The sequence below is a fragment of the Coturnix japonica genome, chromosome 11, assembly GCF_001577835.2.
Source record: "Coturnix japonica isolate 7356 chromosome 11, Coturnix japonica 2.1, whole genome shotgun sequence".
NCBI lineage: Eukaryota > Metazoa > Chordata > Aves > Galliformes > Phasianidae > Coturnix > Coturnix japonica.
Window position 1 is genome coordinate 10593648 of NC_029526.1, and position 15834 is coordinate 10609481.

The 15834-nt window shown below is 41.6% G+C and overlaps 1 protein-coding gene across 4 annotated transcripts in view; it reads left to right on the forward strand.

Moving 5' to 3' along the window:
* The window catches only part of CDH11 (cadherin 11), a 228116-nt gene that overhangs the window by 144890 nt on the left and 67392 nt on the right, over window positions 1-15834 (forward strand). For 3 of the 4 annotated variants that reach the window (XM_032447058.1, XM_032447059.1, XM_015874078.2), the window contains exons 3-4: window positions 771-901; window positions 5935-6088. The gene's annotated coding sequence lies outside the window, so the exon portion shown is untranslated. The remainder of the gene's footprint in view (window positions 1-770; window positions 902-5934; window positions 6089-15834) is intronic. The other variant, XM_015874075.1, reaches the window with a different exon arrangement.

The window sequence follows — 15834 nt, forward strand, 5'->3', positions numbered from 1 at the left end:
AGGGTTAGCAGCTGAGATTACAGGGACATCATTCTCTCTTAAATCTTCTTGGACACAGTTTGGACTATTTGCAAACTGATGTTAGATAAACCCAATATACATAAAAAAGTATTCATAGCAGAGCAGAAATACATTCTAACAAATGTGTCTTGCTTGGACAAAACACAGGAAAGTGGGAAAAAATGCAGAATCATGAAGACTATGTATTTTTTTTCTTATGTTTTGAAAGAACCATAATCATTGATCTTACATTCTTTGCAAAACAAGTGATACTCAGAAATGGAATTAAAAGACTTATTTACAACCAATTATTTAACCATGTTTTATTTTACTATCAAGTGATGCGTTTTGAAGCTCTGCATGTAGATGTAATGATTTTTGTACCATCTTGTTTTCTGATAAAATAAATTATATAAGCTATCTTCTCCATTAAAACCAGAAGCTGAATAGAGCAATTTATTTGAAGTCCTCATCTTTCTTGACAACCCATTCAGACAATGCTATAGGCACAGGTGTGTGTACATACACACAAATAAAAATGCATTTATTTTTTAATGTGCAATGTCAGAATTAAATGAGTCTGAAGATTTTTCAACTTACCATTTTGAGCCCCCCCCCCCCAAATACTTCTATGCCATAATTTTTTGGGTGCTAGGTTATAACTGTAAATATTCTATAGTCCAAATGTACTTTGGTCAGTAGACTCTTTGTGTGTAATAGTTTTAAATGTAATGCCTTTATTATTACTATTTTATGATAATGTTTTTCAGTGCTGTACAAACAACCCATCTGGAGCTTGATCCTAGACTGAACCTGTTCTGTGACCCAAGGAAACTAAAAAGCTGCCCTGGATACCCTCAGAAATTTCCTGAGCTTGACACACCTCTTCACAACACAACAGGTAAGTAGTCCAGTCCTGCCTGGTCTTACATTGCTGCTGAGCTGAGGAAGTGGGACAATGGCCAAGATGCTGTGACAGTTTCTAAAACTGAGTAAAACAGTCCCAAAATATCCCCAGGGCTGTATCAGGGTAAGATGGTCTCACAGTTCAGAGAATGATAGAAATGTCTAATTGTGTATGCTCAGTACCTGCCAAGCCACTTCCTTAGATTTTGAAAAACAAGGGGCTGCCCTCATCAAAGTCTTAATAAAATTAGACCTAACTTTAAAATCTGTGAAAACTGGAGAAAAACGGACTTTTCTTCTACTGCAGCATGAACAAATTTGGATTCAGTTTTGCTGTCTTTGATGGATAGGCACATTCTTATTCTGTGGCCCATGTCTGGCCACTTGAGTTTGACTGAAAATGAGGAATTTTATCTTCATTATGAAGATGAGTTAAAATGTGGAATGCCATCAGATGAGATTCTATCAGCAGTTTAAAGGGAAGAGCTTTATTTTGCTCCAGTATAGGAATGAGGCCATTTCTTGCAGTAGATAGACAAAGATTACCAAACTCCAAATCTGAATATCTCCGTGATATGCTATCACTCCTGGTTGTGAGAGTGCTGTCCTGGGTACCACTTGGAATAGGTGATTCAAGCTGGTGACTTCATTGTGTAGCTGGTGCATTGAAAGGAAGGTCCGTGTGCACATCTGGAATGAAAACAAAACAAAACTATGGAGCACCCATTTGTATTTCCATAGTTCACTGATTCTTCCTACTTCAAAATTCCCTGTTCTTCCCAGGCTTCAGTGTTTCAAGGAATATGCTGGTATATCGTTAACTTCGTGGAGACGCCTTCTGTTTCTGTTGTTTTGCACTCTTTTTTTGGTGTTCTTTCCTTTGTTTTAACCTTTACCAAGGATATCAGAACATAACAATGCTTTGTTGTTAGAACAACAATATTCTTATATTTCCACAAGGAAGAGTTTTTTGTTAAAAACAAAAGCAGAAACACCAACAAAACAACAACAACAACATAACACACAATAAAAACTTTAGATAATGGTTGTTTTGAACTGTACATTCTACAAGATGCACACTTTTGTAAGTTACATTCACCTTGCATACTTGTGTTCTCAGTGTGCTAGTACTGTGGTTTTCATTAGTTTTCCTTCTTTTAGGGTCAATAGGAAGAATTGCTTTTCCCCTCTCCTTCAGTCCTGCTTTATGCATTTTCAAACAGGAAGCAAATTTTGCTTTGTTTCTGAATTTGAAGGACGTTTGGAACAAACACTTTGTTTAGTCTGTGGAATATCTTTTACTATGACTATCTTCTGTACTTCTATTTCACCGTCTCTCTTCTTCCTGAACTCCCAGCTCCTGCTGCTAGCAATATGCCCTTTAAAATCTCAAATACTTTCCAAGCGAGAAGAAAAGTGAAGGAAATTACAGGTCTTTTAAAGGTAGCTGAAGTTATATGGGAAAACAGCTCACAGGGCCTGGAACAAGAAGGTCAAAACATGGAAAGAAGAGTCTTCTTTCACATTTATTGTGTCGGTGTGCCTAAGGTATTCAGTAAATGAGACGCTGATGAAATCCTTTGAATTGCGGAAGGCTTATTGGACTTCCATTTCTGAAGCTCACAGTTCAAGGCCTTCCATACAAATTCTAATACAAATGCCCAGCTTAAACTTATGATACACCTGCTTGTGTGTATTTCATGAACTCAGTTGCAGTGTTTCCGAGAACAATGATTCAATTAGCAGAAGTGCATGTACCCCTTCAGATACTTAGGAAGCAAACCAGCTAGCTTCTTTTGAAATGATAAATGAGTTAACTTAGCATGAAACGAGCAGAATTTTAACTCCAGCCCACAGTAGGTAAAGAAATCTTTATTTTAGGTCTCGCAGATTTGTTATCACAGATGTTCCTAACTTAAATATATGGATATCCAAAAATAGATACTGTTTAAAATATGTATAAACTTCCTTTATTTATGTCTAACACTGATTGCATTCTGCCACCAGGTTTCATGCATCTGTAAGTGGAAACTGCAGACCTTCCTGTACGCCCCCGCTGCTCTGCCATGACTTCCATGGCAGCAGGATAGCTGAGGCCTGCTTTTTGTTTCACATATAAATACAGGTGGTGATTGTATTTGGAAGGATTTCCCATTTTATGTGGGATTAATTCTGATACTGTCCAGAATGTATTTACATTGGCTGCAGCATGACCTCCATGAAGGTAGTATCTAGCCTAAAGCTTTATATAGGTGAAGAGTCACCAGCCAGGAGAAGTAGTCTGCAAACACAAAACATTGCAATAGTTTATCCTCTTTTTCATTGTCTTTCTGTGTGGTAGGAATGACAAGGCACAACTTGGGCAGTCTGTGAAGTTCTCTGTCTGTCATGTTGTGAGTGCACACATGAGCACTGAGCTGCTGGAACTTCAGCTATGTAGTTGAGCTGTGTAGTTCTTTCAGTGTGTAGACAGTGGTATCTCCAGCTAATGGCCCAATCTGGATAGAGGGACTTCTTTTTACTGACATTATATACAATTCTAATTATTAATGTAGTCAGAATTGAAACTCAGCAGAGCGGTGCAGATTTCAGTAGGAGTTCTGTGTTAATTGTGCAGGTAGAACCTTCCAACCATAGGTCCTATAAGAAGATGGACAAATAAAAGAAAAATAGTATTTGGACTGGTTAGCTTAACTGTGAGATTTTAGTGCAGAAAGAAGAGAGGAAACTCAAGGCACTCACCAGATCAGATGTTACTGCCCTCATTTGTTAACATGCCTCCTCAAATGGAATTAATGAAACCTTCCATTATAGATCAATACACTCTTTGACGAGAGAATATTATGGGTACCTATTGTATATGCTTAATTAGATTGAAATTGCTTTCACATTTCCTTTATATCCAAAAAAACCCTGATCTCAGCAATTTGAAAAAGGGAATTACAAAAATCATCCCCTCCACTGTGCTGCTGAAGCCAGAAGGAGAAGGGAAAAAGGGGAAATACTTCAGCCAACTGTCCAGCCCTGGGCTTCACTGAAGTGGTGAATTTGGCAGCCCTAGCAGCAGAGCTGCGCTAAGTAGAGCTGCTGCATATTGTGCCCATACAGAAAACAAATGGTAATTGTCATATTATTGTCACAGGAGTCTGATGACACACTGAAGTCAATAGGCTTGGACTGGGATTGTATGAAACTATTTTGAGATGTTTCCCTTCTTCTCATGTTTTCTCTCCAAAACCAATTTCTTAACCAAACTGTTCTAAATTAATGTGCATTTCTTCCTCAGCTACTTCTCCTCAAAAACTTTCTCAAATGCTATTCTTTTCATGCTTTATTTCTTGATAGCAATTTATTACTCTTCACATTTCCTATCAAAAGCCACTTCTTCCCTGAAGCATGTTCTCTTACCACCACAGCCTTTTTCATATCCAAATAAAGCCTTTAGTACTTCAGTATCAGTTAATTAGCTGTCTGGTTACCTTACGCTCTCAGCTCAGCCCAGGGTATTTCTGGTGTTTCCAGTGCCAGCCCCAAGCTCTGAGCTCCCTGCAGCATCTGCTGTCCCCATGGCTGGTGGGCACCATGCTCAGGGCCTGGATGTCAGGGCACCCCAGGCTGCCTCATGATGCAGGCAGGCCCTGCTTCTTCTGTGGATGAACTGGCAACTCAGCATCTCTCTGAAACAAATGGTAGCTTTAATTCTCAATCCCCAGCCCTGCAGACAGGAGGAAGCTGCTGCTCCTTCCATAGGGCTGACACCAGGCCCAGTGCTTGCTGCTCGCTGGGCTGAGTTCAGTGCCTGCTGGCCTCCCTGGATGCATTGTTTATCAGCTTCCCTCCTTCCAAATTCTTTGTTTGTACAGTGGGAGCTTTTTGTGCCAGTTTTCTTTTCGCTTTTTTTTTTCTTTTTTTTTTTTTTTCCTTCTCCTCTTTGCCTGGAGTTATTGGCAGAGCTAATTAACCACAGCATATAAAAGCCTTGTTCTTCAGGGCTGAGCGGTGTGATTCCGGAGCAGTGCTGCCTGGTGGCATGGGGGATGAGCAGGCGGGAGGGCTGCCTGAGGATGGGCAGATTCTTTGCACAAAGGTGCACCCAGCCATTTCCAGACTGATTCTTGATGGGCTGTGCATCGCATCCCTCCCTACGCTGTGTTGAGCCTCTGAGTGAGTGGACATCGGTGCTGTGAGTGCATCTTGCAGGCCAGTGTGTGCCTGTATGGTGGTGGGGCAGGGGCAGGCTGTGGTGCTGCTGTGTTGGCACAGAGCATCTGCCAACAGGGGTGCCGAGCAGCTCTGCCCCGCCTGGGCACTGTGCCCCGAGTTTTAGGTTCGTGTGAGGAAGGGAGGGCTCACCCCTGCATCTCGAGGGCTCTGGGCTGCACAGGCTGAGATCTTCCATGTGTAGAAATGCTTGGGAAACTTTTATTTTTCCTGGGGAAATGTGTAATTATGTGAGGAAACGAGTGCGGTCAGCACACCGTGCTCCAGCTGCTCGTCCACCCGAGGTGTTGTCTGTCTGTGTCAAGGTGTGTCCTGGCAGTAAAGCCCCGTGATGTTGGCCGTACCCAGGGCTTTGCGTGGGCTCGGGCCCACCCGCGGAGGCGCTGCCGTGGGGTGGTCCCGGGCCGTCAGCAGAGGGGTGGTGGCAGGGCAGGGCAGGGCTGGGACGGGTCACATCCCGTCGGCACAACGGGGTGGGCGGCCCCGTCCCCTCGCGGACGCGCGTGGGTGTCCGCGCAGCAGAGAGCAGCCGAGCAGAGCCGTGCGCGCGTGTGGGCTCCGCATCCCCTCGCCCCCAGCCCCGTTTCTCCTGCCCAGGGCACTCGGGGTGCGGCTCCCGGGCGGGCTCGGGGGTTTGCTTCCCTCTGGGCTTGGGGGAAGGGAGGAGGAAATAGAGAAGAAGCAACAGCCTCCAGCTTCTCCCTTTCTCTCATCTCGCTTCACTCCCCCTTGCTCCCTCTCTCTCCCTCCCTCTCCCCTTTCCTCTCCCCTTTCCCCTCCCTCCCTCTTTCTAATTCCTGCCACTAGCTCGGAGCCTCATTCAGCAGCCGCTGCCGGTGGAGTGTAATAGGCTGAAGATGCTGCCGCCTCTGCTCGGCGTCTAGTTGTGAATGGGACTTGCCTCCTCTCCCCCTCCTCCGGAGGTGGCCCCGGGAAGCCTCCAGCCCCGCTGGACGCTCAGGTAGGCACTGCCCGGAGCCGCGGGAGCATCGCGGTGCCGCGCCGGCTTGGCGGAGCGAACGGGTGGCCGCCGGAGCGCTGCTCTACCGGAGCGCGCAGCACCAGCACCGGGCGGGAGGATGCGTGCGTGTCCGCGCGTGGGTGCGCAGCAAACTTAGGGCAGGTGTGTGTGGGGAGCGCGGAGGGGCCCGAGGGTTCCGCAGCCCCGGTGGGGAGAGAGGGTGCAGCGGCTGCCGTTGGGTTCTTGAGTGGTGGTTCCTTTCTTTCTCCTATTTTTTATTATGTTCTATTTTTTTAATATTATTCTTGTTTCCACATCTTGCCCGGGGGGGACTGGAAGGGGAAGGATGAGCGTTTGTCTGTGTTAAAATGTTCCTCCGGATAAACAGATACTGAAAGCTCCGAACTGCAAATCTTTTACTTGTGCTGTAGCTCCCAGGCATGAAATGGATATGCAGAAATTAGGAGTGCATGAAATGAAGGGATATTCTATCCAGAATGAACGAGGGAAAGACTTTGATTTATATCTTTCTTCTTTTATTATATTTTTAATTTGCTTGCTAGCTTTGAAATGCATTACTATTCACAAGGTACCAAAATGGTATCTGTCTCTAACACGGACTGATGCAGAAAGCATCAGATTCCTGGGTGAGACGTGCGTGAGCACATCCCCAAGAAAGGCAAAATAGATTGAGCTGTGGGTCCCCATAAATACCATTAAGTTTCAGAATAAAAGTGCTTCCTGTGCAGTCCTTGGGGAGCACATATAGCAGTCTGACATCATGATACAAATGCCTTTACCTCCTATAGAAGCCCCCCCTTTATTGTCTACTCTTTTAAATATTCATCTGCTGAGGAGAGAACCGGTATATGCCAGGAGATCTTTGTACCATTGCTACAAAGGACAGAGTGGCTGTGTAACACAGTATTTACCTACCGAGATATCTGTGACAAAGGAACCTCTTTAGCAAATGAGGTCACTAATTCAGAAATTGGCCTTTTATAAAAGAGAATGCTCATTTCTCCTTTCGCATTCCAGTGAGTTGTAACTCCCTGGGAAAGACTTTCTTCCTGTTGATTTGTGATGGCGATACAGACCGAGCAGCCTCTAATAAGAAATTAAATCTTTTTAATTCTTTAATAGTGAAACTGTTGGGTGAGAAAAGCACTAACAGATTCAGAAGGAGGGAAGCAACTACTCAGACGTTACTGAATGTCTGTCTGCCTCTTTTCCCCTTCCCTTGCTTGCTTCAGTCTTTCCAAAGTCTGTGTGATTTCTCCAGGTAGGGATTTTGTTCTCTTTTTCCACACTAGCTGCCCATTATATCAATAAATGAATTTACTTCCAATATGGAAGTTCTGCAATAATTAATCTGGCATCTGCCTCAGTTCTGTCCACTGAGGTTTGAAACACAAATCGATGGCTGTACTCGGTCCTTTGGATGATTTTATAAGGAGAGATATACACCAGTACACAGGAGTGGAATTGCAGATGCTTGCTTATGAACAGCATTTTCATAGCAGAGCAGTGCAAATTGCGTTGTTGGGAGATAGGCAGTAAGAATGAAGAGAAGATCTAGTGTTGGGCTTCAGACCTTAACACATGTTTTATAGCATATGTCTTTGTCTGCCATACTACAGAAAACAGAAGTTTCTGACTGTACTTCTAAAGCACTTCTCCTTCCTCTTGAGGGAGAATGGCAAAATAAAGTTAACAGAACAAAGAGCTACATCTTCAGGAAAAGAAATGGACATTTTTGAGGGAAGTTACCTAAAGGTACCTTTCTCCTGCAGGCTCTTGTTCTTAGGCCCTGGAATGGGATTCTTTCATTTATTTATTTAATGGTTTATTTGTCTGTTTCCCTTAGCTTTGCACTAGGATGTCAGGGAATTAGCATGATGTGATTTATGGACTTCTCTCCATCAGCTTCAACTTTGCTAACGTTTTAAGTGTTGTCTGTCCATAAGAAATCACCAAGAGCTAGATTACTTCATTACCAGAAAAGCCGCTACGATAGAGCGCATCAAGAGATAAGTCATTGTAATTTGTCATTGGTGGTTTCAGAAGGAAATATGCATGGAAATGGACAAATGAGGGACAGAATAACCAAACTGAATCTTCTTTTTTCATAATCATGTGGGGAAACTACAAAGATTACAACAATTGCTGTTATCTATCTGATAAAACACTTGCTAATATATCATGTGATTCCAGCTTCAATTTATATACCATTGTAACAACATTTGATGTATTTGATGTAGTTTGGGTGAAGTTCAGAATTCCAGGAGTTTGAGACTGATTTTTTTCTTTTAGCAAGGCGTGCATTAAGTAACAGGATTCCACAACAATCCCAGAAGGTATTTCCAGCACAGACACTATAGAAATCTGCAGCAACTTCAGACTTAACGTTCATGTCTTCTCCTCCTGGGTGAACCCCTTTGAGTGACTTTGAATCCATTTTGTGAGCTGGATGTTTTGCAGAATATCTTCAGTGTGTGTGAAACAGAGGTCTCATCTGGAATCAATTAATTCGGAGCCATTCAGCAGCATGCTTCCTAGACGTTATACGTCTGAGTGTTTCTGTTAGCATTTAAAGTTAAAAATCCACACATAGTTTCCTATGCTATACCCACTAAAAATATCACTTTTTTTCATGGTCCCTTTGTTGGGTCCAACCCAAAGATTCAGGAAATAGAAGGAGGTGGCTATTTGCTTCGGGATTGCTTGGATCTTGGTTTTAAAAGGACTTACTTTGTGATTAAGTCTTGGAGTTTGTGGCGTGGAATGTGTTTTTTATTTCCTCGCTCATCAGTTTAGGAACATTATAATCATGTAGTTCTATCACTCCTTAATGGTATGTGAGGACGAAACGTAGCCCTGTGTTTGATTACAGAATACTCATAGCCTGGGAAACTGCCGAGTCCTGTAAGGATGCCGAATTCCCAAACCCGTTTGTTTTCCTTCCTCGCTCAAGAAAGGGCTTTAAATCCATCTGACCGCGGTTGGCGAGTGCCGCATCAGCTCGCGGTGCCCGGCGGAGGGGCAGCGCCGGCAGAGCGGGGCCGGACGGGCACCAGAGGGCGCTGTCGCTCCGCTCTCGCACCGTCGCCTCGCTCCGGGCGTCTGAAAGGCGTTTTGTTACCGCCGGCAGCGGCGGCGCTCCCGGGGGAGACGGGATTCAATCTCGCTGCGGTTCGGGCTAATGCTCAGGCAGTTTGTCAGGATTAACATCTTTCTAGTCGGTGGATCGCGTTACCTTCGGCGTCGCGTTACCACCTTGGCGCTCACTACAAAGTTTAGGGACGGTGTAAGTTGAGATTGTCAGACGAGTGCCGCAGCCGCAGTCTGGGTCTGATACAAACAGCGGCGGTCCTCTCGGCGCAGCGGTTTGTAAGGGATTTGCTGTCTCGTCCTCCCTTTGTCAAAGGCACCGTCGGTTCCTGCTATGCTAAGGGCTGGAGTGTAAAGGTATAAAAAACGATAGGGCAAAACCAAAAACGTTTCTCAGAAATATTGTCAGTGCTTGGGATATCCTGTTACAACGTCTTGGAGAGAAGAAAGGCATAGCAGGCTGAATTGGTCTTCATTTACCCGTAGACATCTGGGTCAGTGGAGCTTACAGTGGAAAAACAGAGAACAGATCATTTCCCAATATCCCATAGCACCTTGAAACAGAAAAGACAAAGAAGAACAGAAGATGTTACAGCCCATCATTGCAAATGCTGAGTGAAAACAGCATACGTAATGGTGTGGATTTTAAGGGATTGCAGAGTTGAAATGATTCTCAATTCCAGCTGTCCTGTTCTCACATTCCTCCCTAGACACCCACGCTGGGGTGGGGGCAGGACATGGGCTGCAGGGGGCTTTAGTTTGACTCTTTCCAATCGCATTCCTGTGTATAAGAAAGAAAACCTACACGTAATGAAGTGTAGAAGTTTGAGCTGAGCTCCAAGGCAGAAAGCACCCCTTTACGCTGTTAGATGCACTCCAGTTGGTGGAAAAGTTAGAGCTGCCCTCCAGAGTACATTGCACACGGTTAGGACTGCAGCAGTGCCTCACAAGCAACAGCAGGAGTTTGGAGACAAGTATGTAGAGCAGCCAGCCTGCTGCTGAGAGTGCCTTTGGGGAGGGAGACATTATGGCTGATTTTGCCTGACAAAGGCATAAGGCCTTCTTCCATAACAGCTTGGGTGGTGCGGTGGCTTTCAGACATCTCAGCACCACTGAGCTCTGCTGGCTCCAGGAGCCATAATTTAGTTCTTCAATTTTAAAGTGCTGGCTTAAGCAAATTCTAAGGGGGTTTTGTGTTTTCTTGTTTTTGTTTTTCTTTTTCTTTTTTTTTTCTCCAGAGTTTGGCAATGAGTAAGAGCCCTTTCCCTTCTGAAACAGCCAGGGTTCATCAGAATTCTTAATTGTAATGCAATGGCAGGCAGAGTTGGAGTAGCAGAAATCAATGTAAATGGATTAAAAGAAAAGGACCGAGTAACTGAGTACAAAGGAAGAACCATGTCTTTCCAGAGTGACTGGTGAACAAAGCTGTTATAAGCTTCCAAGTAGGATTTACTATTACAATAATGTTCTAATAGCCCATCAACAGATAAACAGTTACCCACATTATAGACAAAATGATGTAAAATTCAGTTGTGGATCACAAAGTCTTATAAAGCAGACAAAATCGAACAGAACTTTGAGACATGAACGTAAGCGGTCGGAAATACCTCTCTTCTGTTTATGTGTGTTGGTATGGCCTAATACAGTTCTACTGAACTCTCAATGACTACTTGGAGAGACAGGCCCATGTACACAGAAACTGGAGTGATGTGCATAAAGAATTACATTCAATAATCCTTTAAAACACAAGACAGAGAATTTCCATGTTTGTGAGCTTGGTGGGCCCAGGAGTTTAGGTTTCTTCTGTTCCAGCTGTGTGCAGTGCTATTTAGTGCAAGTTTCCCTGCTTTACCATCATGCATCACTACTGCTCCGTAGTCTGAAAACAGCCTGGTTTGGATGGTTATGCTCAGTTTGGTTCCTCACTTCTATCTTCACACAAACAAGTAGGATAGAAATAGCTTATGGGTACATTTGGCAGCTCCTGTTTCTTTTCACATGAGCTCCATGCTAGCTTGGTAGGCAAAAAAGTTCCTTAATGTCAGTCATACTGAAGAGCTGTTTCTTCTGCTCTGCATTTCAGTAGTCTTTATTTTATGCAGAATTATCATCAGATATTCCATTAGAAAGTTTTACATTTAAGGTTAAACTGATGGCATAGAAACTCTGGTTCAACATAAATTTTATCCCAGTGAGGCTGCTGATATATATTTTAAAATAAAATAAAACTTCAGAAACATATTAATTGGTCTCAGTGGTTAAGTTAAATAGTTAAATACATGCATACATATCATTCTGCCAAGGATAAGTCATTAGTTCAATATAAACCAGAAATGATAGCTCTATTTGAATCAGGAGACTAAACCCTATTTCCATTAATGCTAACTGTTTTATTAATACATGCATGTGTCGGCATTGAGTCATAAATTTAAATGGTCTGTCCCTTCTTGATTTAAAGTAATTATCTCAAAGATCTTGGCTGCTGAATGAATAACTGTATCTGTGTTACTTTTATCTTTTATCAACTAATCATTTCTTTCTTTTGTATGTAGACGCTGTCATGCAAAGGGTGCAAAGTTGGATAGCATTGAATAATGCAATATTGGAAACAAAACTATAAGTATATACCAGGATGTCTATAAGTGTACCCGCCTTTATCCAAGCATCCTTGGATCTTTTTAGCTATATAGTCTCATACCCTTGTATACATACAACTTTTGTATGTGCACTTTATGCACACATATTTTCATTTCACATTTCTTTTAATTAATTTGTTGCGTCTTATTAGCAAATTTTACCTGAAGCCATAGGTTAAGAAATTGAGCCTTTAAATCGTTTGCAAACAGTGATATTCAGCAAGTTTGAACCAAAATTTTGGAATTAATAACTTAATCTGAGATAAATCTCGAAGGAAATATAGGACTTCAAATGGCATTTAACAAATAAAAAGAACTGGTCTCATTAGCATTAGAAAATGCACTTGAACTTCTAGGAGTAGTTTCTGCCCTTTTCAGAGCAGTGATTCCGAAAGGCAGCCTTTAGTTTTGGAAGAACTGACCGAATATTGACTGTAGTTATGTGTTCCTAAGGACCATTCAGTTCATTTTAGTTCACCAATCAAAACAAGATGTGAAGGTGTATCTTTATTACAGGATGCTTCCTAGTCAGAGCAGACGTGTTTGTAAGCTTTCTCTGAGAAGTGACCAATATTAAAACAGCTGAGTGCTGCTCGGTTGACTGAATACATGAAGTAGAATGATCAAAGCCTCCTGTTTCATGCTGCAGCCGTCACTGTTAAATGTAGAGATGACCACTGATGATGCTGACAAAGTACTCAAACTTTTATCCAATGCAAACAGTGAGAAGTTATATTTAAAGATAACTTTTCCTTGCCACTCTCTTTCAGCATGTTTGCTGCTTGCAACTGAAAATTCAGTGAAGATCTTTAATAACGTTAGCGAACGTTACTGTTCATTCAGCTTTTCGAGCCCAGTTTTTCCAGACATAAGAGGTTCCAACATGTTGAGAAGCAATTGAATGATAATTCTGTTTGGGGCCCTGATTCAAATAGAAAACTTTGTCCCTTGCTGATTGTTGCCTTTTTATTTGTTCCAGTTATAGCCGGTATAGCTCAGAGAGTATGGCTGATTAGTATGCATTTCAATTCTTTTTAGCATGGTGGCAATTTACATAGCATTTCCTTTTTCTAAAGCAGGAATGAAACATAGCAGACACTGGCATTTAGTTACAAACAATTTATCATTTACATACAAAAGGGCTGATTAGGTAACAAGACAAGTGACTGGAGTTCAGATTTAGGATGGTCATTACAGTTCTTCTGTCCTTAAAAATGTGGATTTCACAACATCGTTATGAAAAAATTGTGTTCAAAAACTGTAAGTATGTAGCCAAGTTCCAAGTATTAAATTTAACACTCCTTATAGATCTCTAGCATGTGGAGCCACCTTTGGGTATATCCTTGTAGTGAAGCCAGTTTGAGATGATTCCTTCCTCAGTTATGTTCACAGTTCACTGACCTGTGCAAAGGTGATTTGAAGACTTTCACAGCTAATTGAGGCTTCTGCATGTTGTAGGTTAAAACATATCATGTACAGTACTTAAGGTTACTGTCTATATGACCTTGGTGAGATTGAGATTGCTCCTCAGCAATGGTGCTGTGCTCCTGGTTTCTCAGGTTCCTGTGTCATCTCCTTGAGTTTATTGATCTTGCTTATGTTTAGATGATATTTCTTGTGCCTTGCTTTATTAGCTTCCGCTCCGTCTTTGCAGCATGAAATCAAATACTCAGTGAACTTCTAACCTTCAAACATTCCCACTTTGCCATGCTTTCCCATCACTTCACTTTTATTGGGTACAGTGGACTCTACTTTTCTAGTGTTGTGGTTTTTTCCCCATTTTTCTCTTTTACTCAACCAAATCCACTTGTCCTCTAACCAAATGTGAAGAAATCCTCCGATAGACTGGGTCAGGCTAACCTAACACTTACCTTCTCCTTTGGCTCTTACTTCAACTTGAATTAAATGTAGACCTCTCATTCCTAGTCTCCTATTTAATACAACCCCTCACTGCAGTCTTGTAGTTATTATTATCTGGCAACCTTCTGCATTACTTAGTTGTTTTTTATCCTTATGCAGATATATGCCAAACTACTGGGAGCAGTTAGATGTGATAAAAACTAGTTCTCAGTTATCTTTAGTGGCTTCCAAACAAACTCCACAGCTGAAAAACGAAGCACCAAGATTTACTCTGTGCTGCAGCAATGAGCTGCATTTGTATGGCCTTATGAACTAATCCGTGGCTGCTGGCCTAGTTTTAATAAGAGAAATCAGAGCATACTCACTGAAAATCACAAGTAGAATTGAGTAAGTCTGTTCTTTTCTTTTGAATGACATTGAGTTGACATTGAGTACCACCTTGCTGTGACCTTCAGTATGTATTTATCATTGAGAAAGCTACAGAACTGTCCACTTTATTTAATATGTGCCCATAGATTTGTTTTTATTGTTTGCAGAATTTTAATAATAATTGCTGTGACAAGATACGTTTTAACCGCATATTCATCATTTATACATTGCTGGTTAAAATTATGTCTGGTCATTCTGAAGTAAAGCAGAGAAACTATATGAGGCTATTAAGTCATTCATTTGACCTTGGTATTATTGAGCAATGACCTTAATATGGAAATCTAAACTAGTTTTGATTATTGCATTAACTCACGTTTTTAAACAGAGCTTATATGGAGGCGTGCATTTCATGGCTAAGGTGTTTTTAAGTCATACTTGGGTTAGAAATGCCATCTATACTGTATTATATGTAAGAAATTGCACTAGTATTGGTTTAATTATCCAATCAAATTGAACAAGGAATGAGTTTGGCTGAAATAATCAAGTCTGTAGAGAAAGTGCCAGCTCAAATACTTACCAGGATTTGACAGTTGCTTGTTGTCATGACCTTGGATTCTTTTATGTTTAGCAGGAGGTCAGAAAGTATGCTAGCTGTAATTGCTGCCTTCAGAAGTCTCTGTAGGCCATCCTCTGCAGCAGACGTGAACCAAATTGTCTACATGTGTCGGATTTCTGATGAGCTGGGTATAGATCTGTACTTTGTGCTCACAGCCACTAAATCCTGTTTCTGACTGTCACCGTAACACAGTGTGTGAACCCAGTTAGAAGTTGTGTTATCTCCCTTCAGAAATGAATGACTGGCAAGTTATTTCTTGAAAAACTCTACAAAATAGGAAAGCTTACAAAATACGTGACTTCTAATATTTATTTTTTGCAAAGCAATTACAAAAGGCTGTTGATACTGTAAACTATATTATGAAAAAGAAGTAACATAAATTGAACTAATTATGTGTACAAGAGAGTTTTCTGGTGGTGTTGAGTCACGTTGTCTCCTGGAGAGGACGAATATTGTTGCACAAAGTTATAGCCCATCTGGAAGTCAGATCCATTTTTAATAGAAATGAAATCATTCAAAGTAAACAGCAGAAAAAGTTGTGTTTTAATTGTTTCCATGTTCTTAAAAGTAGACTGCATTTAACCCGTAAATGCCTTAGGCACTTTATTACTTTAAGTTTATGAATGCTAGTTGTTTCCTGAATTTCAGATTTTCCATAGTATTATGAGGAGTATTTTTAGTCAGATATGAAGGGTTTCTATTACCTAGTTTTATATGCAGCAAATCCACAGTGAATTTGTACACAGATTCACATCCTTTTTTATTCATAACAGTTGATTATCCATATTTCCCCTCGGGCTTTATAAAAGGCCCCGAGCTTTATTTACCTAAAAATTAGAAAAGTACCACATTTTTAATACCATATCAAATGTTTTAAATGTAAACACACAAACTTCTGTTTATTTTCTCCCACCCCAAAATAATTTGTCTGTTACCTTTAGTAAGCCAGGCATATTCATTACGCCTTCTTAAGCCTTTATCGTTATAAACTGAGTTGTCAGTCTGAATGTCATGGATGCTTTTCCCTGCTGTGCCTTGAAGGACAGGCACCTTTCAGCCATGAATGATACCTGAAAATGTCTTATTGCAAAAAATACTTTTTCCTAGTAGTCTGGTGATGTCATTTCTATAACATCCATGGCTATGTTTCTGAA